Consider the following 12,108-nt stretch of genomic DNA (forward strand, 5'->3'; position numbering starts at 1 on the left):
GTCCAGGGGATGGAGGTGGGTGGGATTCTAGGCAAAAGGATCATGCAGGCAAAGGCATCGATCTATGCCATAATGTAGAGTGTGTTGAATGAATAAAAGTTAGACCATCATCAGTAACAAAAATTCTCTTTACAACCCTGCTGCTCCCTGAAGTCCCAAACCCAACAGCTTTGGCAGGTTTGGGAGAGAGGAGGGCAGGAGCATCCTTGCCTAGGAGTTCAAACCCCTTCCTCCACTCACTCATCCAGATTATAGGACGGTGAAACAGATAAACCACTTCCTTCTTGGAACCTCAGTTTCTTCCTCTGTAAACTGGGAGGATTAGGGAAAATGCAAGTAAAATAAAATGCACAGCACATCAGAGCAGCTGGTGTGATACGTGGATCTGAATTAAGCTCTTTTTCTTTTTTATTCTTCACAACAAATGCAGGCAGTACCTATTTTTGAGACCCTTAATTTTACAGTTTATAAAACTGGGGCTTCAAGTGGTTATGTGATTTGTTGCCTGGTCATGCATCTGGGAAAAGGAAGAGCTAGGATTCGATCCTAAAGCTGTCTACCTCAAAGCCATGCCCTTCCCACCTCCAAGGCCCCCAACACAAGGAGTGGTACTTTGCCCACTCCCACTACTCCAGGCTGTCATTTAAAAGAAAGCTTCCAGGCTCGGTGCCTATAGCACAGTGGTTACTGTGCCAGCCACATACACTGAGGGTGGCAGGTTCGAACTCGGCCCCGGCCAACTAATAACTGCAACAAAAAAAATAGCCGGGTGTTGTGGCGGGCGCCTGTAGTCCCAGCTGCTTGGAGGCTGAGGCAAGAGAATTGCTTAAGCCCAAGAGTTGGAGGTTGCTGTGAGCTGTGACACTCTGGCACTCTACCCAGGGTGATATTAGTGAGACTCTATCTCAAAAAAAAAAGTAAAGTAAAAGAAAGCTCCCAAACTGAATCAAGGGACACACACATACACACATAATTCTTTCTTCCCCTTCAGTGTCATGTATAAAAACTGGTGAAAAATTCAAAAGATCCCTTACGAATTCTCTGGTCAGTTGTACAGGGTGATGGGAAGAGGTAAGACAAAGTGAGACAGGTATGCAAATAGTTATGAACTTGATTTCTGAGTAGTTAGCACTGGTACATTTAATTGCTCAGTTAAGCAACCTTCGAAATGCAGCCTTGTCTCTGTTAGGAATAGAAAAAATACTTCCAAAGCATGATCTTTGGGTGTTTACCTCACTGAGTCAGAAATGATAAACACACATCGAAATGTATTTTATATTATGAAAACAATGGGTAACACACCAAACGCTTCCAAGATGGCAAAATGATGTTCTATGAAGTGAAAAGTGAGTCAGATGGCCAAGTACTGCCTCCCAGTCCTATTTCTCAGAGAGTCAGCACGTCCTTTGGACTGTACGGAAACTTTGCACACACATGTGCTCTGTTGACTTCTAAGACCCTGTCATACGCTGCTAATTATCAAAGTTGTTTTTATACATGTATTCATTTTGTTTTTATTGTTGTTTGGGATTCATTGAGGGTACAAAGAATTAGGTTACACTGATTGCATTTGTTAGATAAAGTCCCTCTTATAAATGTGTCCCACCCACAATGTGTATTTACTTTGGATCCAGAGGGAAGGAGGTGAATCCTGGCTCTGCTGCTTATTGACTGTGTGACCTTGGAGAAGTAACTTAACTTCTGTGAGCCCATTTCCGTGTCAGTAAATGGGAATAATAACAGAAGCTTCCTCTAAGGGTGGCTGTGAGGAGTAAGTGAGGAAGGTTTGGCAGATGATAGCTACTCAATATGTGTTGGTTGTGGTTATTGTCATCCTTATTATTACTAGTGGAGGTCATCGTGGGGTTGTTAGTATTATTGCCTCCTTTCCTCTCGACTTTTAGCGCCAAGCAGGAAGAAACTCTATTTGAGTTTACTGCTGTTCCTACTGATCCTACATGATACCGCCAGGCCCAAAGTTGGTGTTCCTTAAATAGTTGTGGCATCACCGAATGGATCCATACTGTGGCCAGTAGAGTGGAGAGCAGAGCAAGGCCAAGGGGCGGCTGCCGGAGGGACAGTTATGGGTACGAATCCCAGCTCTGCACCTTATGGGCCACGTGACCTTTGACTGTTCTCATCCTGTCTCTTAGCCTCAGTTTGCCCATTCATAAAATGGACATAGGGTGCTTGTGCCCTTTAGCAAAAAAGACTATGACGTTTGATAATAACCAAGTGGTGGCTGTGAGGATCGGAACAAAGAGGGTCCAGACTGGGACGGAGTGAGGAACTCTACAACTCTTTCCCTTAGGAATATTGCAGGGACTCTGGAGCCAGTAAACTCAGATTCTAATCCCAGTTCTACCACTTACCAGCTGTGTAGCCTTGGGCAAGGCAGTTAACCTCTCTGGGCCTCAGTGTCCTCATCTGTAAAATGGGAGTAATGCCTGCCTCATGAAGTTGACGTGCATTAAGTGTGTTAACTCCTAATCCCTACTAATGAATTAACATAAGCGTTACCTATACACACATGAGGCCTGACAATTAATTTCATGAACTCATTCTAGAAAAGGTGCTACATACCTCATTGCTAAGTATCACTATAGTCACCTTTGAACAGGCCACCCTACAAAATTTGGAACTCTTTTTCTGGAATGGCCATAAAAGCTGTTATCATACGAGGTCTGAAAATTAAGTTCGTGAACCTGCCACCATTTGCTTATGTTGACAGCAGTGTACAAACAGCTCAATAGGATTTCATAACCTTGGTATATTAGTGTTTCACACCTGTGTTCTTGTCAATTTGTTGGGCGTATGTTGCTGAGTGGCGTTCGTTATTGTTGTTGTATATTTTTATGTCCCATCCAGCAACATGTCTTGATGGTCATTCCAGAAAAAGAGTTCCAAAATTGCTCTGAAGGGTGGGCTAGGTGCTGGCATTAGTGCATAGCTTCCCAAGAGGAGTTCTGTGAAAGTGATCACAGTGATACTCAGCTATGAGGTATGCAGCACTTTTTCTAGGATGAATTTGCAATGTAGATGTCAGACCTTCTATGATTACTAATATTCTTATTAGTCTGAGAGAGGTTGCTTTCCTTCCTGGGAGCCATGAGGGCCTTGGGGAAGGAGATAACATGGAAATGCTTTTAGGGCCCATCCTTTTGAGCCACTATGCTTTCTCTCTTCTGCTGTAACTGGAGGGGCTGCCTGTTCGTGGGTCACCACTTATGTGACTGTCTCTCTCCAGAGCTGGCCTGTCAGGACGGATCATGTGGCTTTACCAACCACTCAGCCCTCTGAATCCCAAAGTAGCCCTTTGGGAGCATCATGGGAAGGTCTGCATTTGAGGACTCTTCCCACTGCCCCATTGTGGAAACACTCAGTAGACTGCTGAGAGTTCATGGTCACCCTAAGCGAGGTGCAGTGTCAGAGGTCACTCACTCACTCCATTTTATAAAAATGTGTCGCAGATCCGTCATGTCCAAGTGCATGGAAAACGAGATCCTGCTGGTACCAGGGGTGGAGCTTCTGAAGGAAGCTGGGTAGAGAGTTGGGGTCTGGGGTGGCTCAGGTATGGGCTTCCTGTGTGATACTGGGTGGCTTGCTTCATCCCTCTGAGCATTTCCTGACTGTGCAATGAATCTCAGACAGACCAACGAGTCCTTGGAGGGGAGCAGCAACAGCCCCTGACCTGAGCGTGCTAGGTAGAGTCTGCCCTGGCCTCTTTAAAAGTTTAGGGAAGATGACTGAGTCTGCCTCTTCTTTTATGCGGGAACCCAGCTTTTGGGAACAATAATGTTATTTGTAGTAAAACAGAAACAATATGAAGTGAGTATTCATGCTGTTCAGGCACTGTGCTTGCTACTTTGCCATAGTGTTGTTTTTGATTCCTATGTCTCCATTTTATAGATGAGGAAACTGAGACTCAGAAAGGAAGACACTTGCCCAGGGCCATCCTGCCGGAAGTGGGCAGTGTATGTACACAACCCAACTCCAGCCCCCATGCCTCGAGTCTCTTTCCTGAGCCCCTCTGATGGGGCAGCAGGTTGAGCAGAGCTGGGAAGTGCTAGTGTTACATCCTGTATCACCACCTCACTGCTGTGTGGCTTTGCGTGGGTGACTTCACTTCCCTGAGCCTTCATTCATTTATAGAAAGAAGATGCTACGATTTTCCCTGTGGCGTCATGCGGGATTGAAAGGCTCTCTGAGCCTTTTTAACTAAGCCTCTTGCATATAGTAGGTGCTTTAAAAAATGGGAGCTCTCCCCCATAAAAAGATCAGTGTAGGTTTTTTTTTAATTTTTTTACTTTATTTTATACTTATATTTATAAATATTTATATTTATTTTATTTTCTCAATACACTGCCCAGCCTGGTCCCAAACTCCTGACCTCAAGTGATCCTCCCATCTCGGCTTCCCAAACTGCTGAGATTACAGGTGTGAGCCACCTTGGCTGGCCCAGGGCTTTTTAAAAAATGTTTGTAAATTATCCCAAGGAATTCTTTTATAAAAGATAATATAAATCTCCCTTTTTTGTGGTAGTAGCAGAAATCGTAAAAGTAACAGTAATAAAAAAAGATGATTAACATTTATCAACTGCTGCTTATGTTCCAGTTTCCCTCATGTAGATTTTGGGCATTATTTTATCGAATCCTTGTAACAATCTACAAACAAAGGTGCTAGTGTTTTTCCCATTTTACAGATGAGGAAAGTGAGGCTCTGGGAGGCAAAGCACCTTGCTCAGAGTTACGAGCCAGTGGCAGGCAGAGAGGACTAGGGCCTTTGTATGTGAGAATCTCATCAGCAGTGCCCTTCCTGTTAAAGAAACAGCTGTATTTTCAAAGCCTCCAGGTCAGGGCTGTGGTTTCCAGCTGACTCCATGTTGATATTTCTTTTTCTTTTTTGTTTGTTTTGCTTTTTCAGTGATGAAAAGTCCTTTCTGGGGAGTCCTGTTTGTATGCAGTTATAGCAAGGCACACCAAGGGAAGGAAGCTTGGGGTGTGGAGGGCCTCCCCGCAGAAGCGGTGGCCAGTGGGTGCGTTGGGTACACTGCGGTCACTTTTAGCTCATGCTGCCTGACCTGTCCTGACATGAAGCCTGGGCCTTGGCAAGCACTGCCCACTTAGCTCAGCCTTGCCCAGTTGGCTACAGCTGAGCAGGGCTAGGGAATGACTCAGTTGGGGAACTCCCAGGGCCCTTTGACCTGGGAAGCTGCCCAAGTTTATTTCTGTCTTTCATTGTAGGCCCCAGCGCTGGAAGACTCCTGTCTTTGTTTCTAGAATCTATATGCTAGGGACTGTGCTTGGCAAGTGAAGGGGTTCTAGACCATGGAAGAGAATACCAAGTGTATTAAAATGAATTCTAGGCCAGAAGCCAGGCCTCTTGAGTTCTGTGCTGGCTTCTCTGCTGTGTGTCCTTGGGTAAGCACCTTACTCTCTGAGCCTTTTTTACAAAGGGAGAGGGAGCTGGATAAGCACACTCCAGAGCCTCTTATCTCTGATACACCTTCAGGGAAGGTTGAAAACCAGCCTTTTGAAAGGCAGGACCCAGAAAAAATGCAATTTGCTGCAGCCCTACTGGGTAGGGAGGTATCATGTTGTGGGTCTTCTTGTCAAATCCTTGGAATGATTCAGGCTGTTGATATTGTTAACCCCTTTACCGTTGAGGAAACTAAGGCTCAGAGAGGTAAAGCCCTCCCCAGTGTCACCAGTGTGGGATAAGAGTGGCAGAGTCTGGATTTGAACTCAGGTCTGTCCCTGCGAAGCCCTGGCCCAGTCAGCAATACTTTCTCTGCTTTTGGAAGTTCCAGCGCAGTGTGTCCTTTCCTCTCTTTGACAGTTGATTATTTTCATTTTTATTATTTATTAAGCACCTACTGTAGGTCCTGGGCTATGCCCTGGGCCTCAGAGTTGGGCCACAGAGGAGAGCTGAGGAGGCACAGAGCTGTGGGCCCTGGGCTATGACAGTCTCTGTGATCTGGGCCCTGGTCCCACCTTTGCTCAGTCTTGACACAAAACCATTTCCCTCGACGTGCTTAGGACTTGGCAGAGATAGGGAGTTTTGGTGGCAGGCAGAGCACCTTCTTCTTGGAGAGGTGAGATGTGCCTGGTTACTGTCAGATTTGACTCCAGAAAGGCGGTGATAATGCTTCCAAGGCCCTTCTTCTCTAGATGTCTTAATCACAGCCCCTCTGTCTTCCTTTAATTCACTTTAAGGGATGGGGGGAGAGGGAGGCAGCAAATTCATGGAGGCATTTTTGGAATGCCCAGAATGCTGGCTAGCAGAGCAGGTGTGAGCCATCTTCCCTGGCTCTGGTTGGGGTCAACTGGGCATCCACAGGGACTCTCTGCGTGCTCCCAGTTCCTGTCCCAAGCCCTGGATTGCTCCCGGGATGGTGGCTCTTCTGCGGACTGCACCCACAGCCTGCGGTGGTAGATGCCACATTGGTTCAGAGCCATGTAGCCCTGGGTCACATCCTGGCTTCGTTTTCTTCTCAGCCCTGGGCGTAGCTTCCTCTGTCTGCCTCTGTGTCCACACCTTTGGAATGGGGGTGCTGTCTTTCAGCCTGGCCAGGAGTTCTCAGCAGGGTCATCCTGTGAATGTTGAGACAAACGGAGAATCGAGTCATCGTCCCTGCGGTTCTGTTTGGGTGGTGGGTAGTGAAGTTAGGTAAAGCCCCCACTGTGTTCCTGATCTCTCTGGAGTACTGAGGAGTTCCCAGACCTTTACCCTTTACATTATCTTATTCCCTGGTGACCCTTCTACCTTACTTGGCGTCACCTCCACACCTAGTTAAATGAACCTATGACTCTCGTTTCATTTTTTAAATTGATCATTTTTATACTTGTTTTGTTCTTATAATGCAGCAATACATTTTTATTGTTGGATATTTAGAAAGACAGTCATCCCCTTGGTGTCTTTGGAAAATTGGTTCCATGACCCCCCAACAGGTACCAAAATACCTGGATGTTTAATTCACTTATATAAAATGATGCAGAATTTGCATAAAGCCTACCCACATCCTCCTGAATACTTTAAATCGTCTCTCTGTGTTACTTGTATCACCTAATGCAATGGAAATGCTCTGTAAATAGTTGTTATACTGTATCATTTAGGGAATAATAAGAAGAAAAAAGTCTGTATATGTTTTTTACAGATGGAAACATCCATTAAAAAAAAATTTTCCATCCATAGTTGAATCCACGAATGAGAACCCTCAGATATGAAGGACTGCCTGTATAGATAAAGAAAAAAAAAAGACATAACTCTCTCATAATCTCTAAGTCTAAAGATAAGTGGTGCTAATATTTTAGGCAGTAAGTTTTAAACTTGTTAACCACACTCTGCATAAATAAAATTTGATTGAAATGTCAGCTTTGTATCTTGAGGCATAAAATGTGGGCTTTATTCGCAGGTGGTTTGGATTCAAGTTCTGTCTCTGCAACCTCTTGGGCTGTGTGACCCTGGGCAGGTTGCTTGCCCTCTCTGAGCTTCTCTTCTGTAAAATGAGGCTGCTGTGAGGATTAAATGAGTTAATACCTATACAGTGCTTAGAAGGGTGCCTGACACATGGCACATGTATGCTGTCATTTTATGTGTATGCATAGTTTTGTTTCTTATTTTGAGAAGATGCACCCCTTCTCCAAATGCTATAGCTACTGCTGGTGGTTGCAGAAATTAGGATAGGGGAGACCCCCCTGGACTACTTCCTCTAGGCTGCTCAGAACGGAGGTTGGGCCAGGTGGTTTGGCTTCTACAAAGTGCTTTGAGCACACTCACAAGCTAGTCCCAATTGTTATCACTGGGATGCTTCCTGTCCCTGCGAGGCCTGGGTGTTGTCCGAGGCAAAGCTGCTGGATGGTTCCGGTGGAATGGAGGTGGCCCCTGTAAGATGAGCTCACTGAGAACCCTTCCGCCTCATCCCAGCTGCAACACTGGCTTCCGGAGAACGAGGTCACCAACACCGGGGGTGAGGGGTGGAGGGTGGTAGAAAGACAGGGTCAGCTGACCAGCTCCAAGAAAGTCTGAAAATTAGGAAGTCACTTAGGCACCCATGGAGACCCAGAAGGGCAGAGAGAGAGGAAAGGGTTTGGGGGGCCATAGAGCAGGGCAGATGGTGGAGCCTGGGTTTTAGAAGTGTGTTTGGGATTGGGGACATCCAGAGGGATGTGACCTTGGGCAAGTAAATTACACAACCTGGCCCCTCCTCAGTTTCCTTCTCTGTAAAATGGGGCTAATAGTAGTTACTCCCTAATTGGGTGGTTGTGCCCCTTCATATAAAGGCTCTTGACGTAACCAGACGCACACAGTTGGTGCTTTCTCTTCCTCTTCCTCATCCTGCGCAGTGACACTGATTGAGCCAGATCCTGCCCTGAGCACTTGCTGGGCACTGCTTCTTGAATCTCCGTAATAAATTGTAGTTGCTGGTATTAATACTGCTGTCTAGCTGTCTAACTCCACATTGCTTGGGAGTGTTTTTAACCATGGCCACACAGCTTTGAGTGTGTGATAAAGTACTCAGCACTTGGGAAGTGGCAGTCAGAGTGGGTAAGGCTGTTTAGAAGCAGCCCCCTTGCCGACCCCGCCTCTGTAGACCGGAATATCTGTCACACTGGGTCTTCTGCTGGGGTTGATCTCGAGATGTTTCCTTGTCTGTGACACCTCAGTGTCTGCCAGGTTGTCCCCCATTAGTGGGTTTTGGAAGGTCCCTCAGGCCTTCTTCTCCTCTTTTGGCTATTCTGAGGGATAGCTACTGAATCTGGGGTCCTCCAGTGTGAAGGTTGTACTCATAACATGGTACATCGCCAATGCCTCTCTCAAACTTAGGAGTGATCCATCTGTCTATTGTAGAATGTGGTACTGAATTTGGACCAGAAACTATTTTGGGGGGAAATGCATTATGGAGGAAGGAGTTTGGCTTGGAGGGAGAGAGTTGGTACCTGAGTTTCCTCTGTGCTACTGGCTTGGGCTGTGGCTTCAGTGTCTCCGTGAATAGGCTGACATCTTCATGTGCCACCACTGCCAGAGGGGAGTCTTAACAAGCATAAACCTTGGGGATTTCATGTTCTAGGATGTGTCTATTGTGAAGAGGTGGGCGTGGTGTGGATGGCTGGAAAAGGCCAGGGTCCCAGTTGGCAAATTGGTGTCCCTTCTACCTGGGCAGGGCTTTGAAGTTCAAGGTCATGCTATATACTTTGTGGTGTTTATTACAAAAATGATACAGGATTGGGGCAGCGCCTGTGGCTCAAAGGAGTAGGGCACTGGCCCCATATGCCAGAGGTGGCAGGTTCAAGCCCAGCCCTGGCCAAAAACTGCAAAAAAAAAAAAAAGATACAGGATCATTGTAGGACATGAGCAAAGATAGATAGGCAGGTAGGTAGACAGATGTACAAACATCATCATAATGTTATCTCCCAGACAGGCATTACAGTGGTTAGCAAATAATGATTGTAAACATTGTTACTGTTTATCAGACATTTGCTAAATGTTTTATGTTTTATCTTGTTTTGCCTGCTCAGAAAACAGTGCTCATGGGAGATGAATTCAAGACCCTTTACTCATTAAACACACGGCCAGAATCACCCCTTCGTATATCTACTATCTACTTTCTATCTATTCTTCTATCCATCCTCTACCTACTCACCACTTTCCCGCTCACCCATCCATCTACCCACACATCCACTTATCCATCCAGCTATCCATCCACCCATCCATCCATCCATCCATCCATCCACCCATCCATCCATCCATCCATCCATCCATCCATCCATCCATCCACCCATCCATCCATCCATCCCATCCATCCATCCATCCACCCATCCATCCATCCATCCATCCACCCATCCATCCATCCATCCCATCCATCCATCCACCCATCCATCCATCCATCCCATCCAACAATATCTGTTTCTGTGCCAGGCACCAAGGATGCAGCAAGGTTCAGTGCCTTCACAGACCTGACATTCTAATGGGGAGAAGCAGGCCCATTAATAAAACATGGAACTTTGGAAAATGATTAAGAGCAATGACAGTGAAAATAAAAGAAGGTGGTGTGAGAAAGGTGTCTGTTTTAGATTGGGTGCTTAGGGAAGGGTTCTGGGAGGAAGCGACCTTGCTTCTGAGCCCCAAAGGAGACAGAGGAGCCATCTGAAGAACCTGGAAGAAAGTGTTCTAGGTAGCAGGGCAGCTGGCAAGTGCAAAGGCCCTGAGGTAGGAGCAAGCTAGGGTGAGGCAAAGTGTGCTGGAGGTTCAAGGAGACTGTATTGGGCCTCACGGACCAGTGTAGGACCATTTGGGATTTATTTTCTTGAAGCGGTGCATCAGGATAGGACCTGTTGTGGGTTTTAAAAAGATCTTCCTGGCTGCTAGGTAGGGAATAGACTTGCGGTCAGGGGTAGGAGTCGAAGCCTGGAGGGCACCAAGGAGGCTATGCTTATGGAGGTGGAGAGGGTGGTGGCTCTGTGTGAGTATAGCCCTCCATATTCCCCAAACCTTTTCTCTCAGTGCAGACACAAAGTGTACTCTTGTGAGCATTTATTTTTCTAATGTCTGTCCCCTCTATGGGACTATGAAGCTTCAGATGGGGAGGGACTTTGTTCTGTTCAGTGCTGTGTCCTAGTACAGTGCCTGGCACATAGTAGGGGCATTGAATAAATATTTGTCTAATGAATGACTAATGAATTCCTAAGAAATCTGTATGAAAATCATCATGAGGTTGAATATTAGTGATGGCCAAATAATAATAGTAGCTCACCTTTTTGCTGTGGTCCTTCCAGCATACCCAGCCTGACTTGCCCCAGGGCCTTTGCACTTGCTGGCCCTGCTACCTAGAATACTTTCTCCCAGCCCTTTGGTTCCTTTGCCTCCTTCAGGGCTCAGCACCAAGGTCACTTCCTCCCAGAGCCCTTTCCTAAGCTCCCAATCTCAAACAGTCATGTCTTTCACATCACCTTTTGTTTTCACCTCCATGGCTCTGTGCTGTGCTAGACCCCAGGCTGCCCCCGCCTCCCTTTCTCCACCTGTGCCTTCTTTGCCGGGAGTTTTCCCAGCTTTGGGAGGCCCTGTCACCGGGCAGGCCCTCAGCAATCCCTGGCCGATTTTCAGGTTGTGTTCCCTTTCAGGAAAAGATTTATCAGCTGGACTTGGGTCTGGGTGGGGCAGGTTTGGGTGAGGCCTCTGGGCTGCGTGGGAGGTAGGGCTTCTGTGTAGCTGAGGACTGAAGTTTTTTGAACTGGCCTCGTGATCTAATATGGGCCTGAGGAGCTCAGGTGACAGGTAGCAGTGCTGCCGTTTATTAGCCCCCTTGTATGTGCCAGGCACCCACATAGTTCTCATAGTTACTCCATGGCGTCGGAACCATTCTTGTTCACAGTTTTTGGAAGAGGAAACTGAGGTGGAGAGAGTTAAGTCACTGGCTCCTAGCCGTTCAGCTAGGGGATGGTGGAACTGAGGTTTGACCCCATAGAAAACTAAAGTGTGACTTCAGTGTTTCCCAAACTCCAGTCATTCTTGTATCACTTTGGAATGTTGTTGTATTTGGGTACTACCTGGACTGTTTTTCAGTGAAGGTTTTTCTTAAACTTGTCTCTTTTTCAGTATCATCTTTATTGAGATACAATTCTCATATCATTCAGTTCACCTGTGCAAAGTGCACACTTCAGTGGTTTTAGTGCATTCATAGATATGTGCAACTATCACCACGATCAATTTTAGCACACTTTCGTTACCTCCGAAAAGAAACCCCTTGCCCTTTGGCAGTGCCCTCCCCCCCGTTCTCCAGTTTCCCCAGCCCTCGGCAAGTACTAATCTGCTTTCTCTATGGATTTGCTTGTTTTGAGCATTTCATATAAATGGAATCATACAATGTGCAACTGTTCACTTAGCAGAATGTTTTCCAGGTCAGGTTCAGCCATGTTGTTGTAATTATCAGTGTTTCATTCCTTCCTTTCTATGACTGAATAATATTCCATTATATAGATATGCCATATTTTATTTCCTTTTCTTTTGTTTATTTATTTGTTTATGTGTATATATGTATTTATTTATTTTTGAGACAGGGTCTCATTCTGTCGCTAGAGTACTGTGGCAACTCACAGCAACCTCAAACTC

The 12,108-nt window shown here is 46.1% G+C and overlaps 1 protein-coding gene across 4 annotated transcripts in view; it reads left to right on the forward strand.

Annotated features, from left to right (window-relative positions):
* The window catches only part of KIAA1671 (KIAA1671 ortholog), a 216,437-nt gene that overhangs the window by 3,766 nt on the left and 200,563 nt on the right, over window positions 1–12,108 (forward strand). The window contains exons 1-2 of one of the 4 annotated variants that reach the window (XM_053589237.1): window positions 4,098–4,236; window positions 4,924–5,035. The exons of the other annotated variants lie outside the window; for them this stretch is intronic. The gene's annotated coding sequence lies outside the window, so the exon portion shown is untranslated. Of the gene's footprint in view, window positions 1–4,097; window positions 4,237–4,923; window positions 5,036–12,108 lie in introns of those variants that run through there. 4 annotated transcript variants of the gene reach the window in all.

This window comes from Nycticebus coucang, chromosome 4, assembly GCF_027406575.1.
Source record: "Nycticebus coucang isolate mNycCou1 chromosome 4, mNycCou1.pri, whole genome shotgun sequence".
In the NCBI taxonomy this organism is placed as follows: Eukaryota; Metazoa; Chordata; class Mammalia; order Primates; family Lorisidae; genus Nycticebus; species Nycticebus coucang.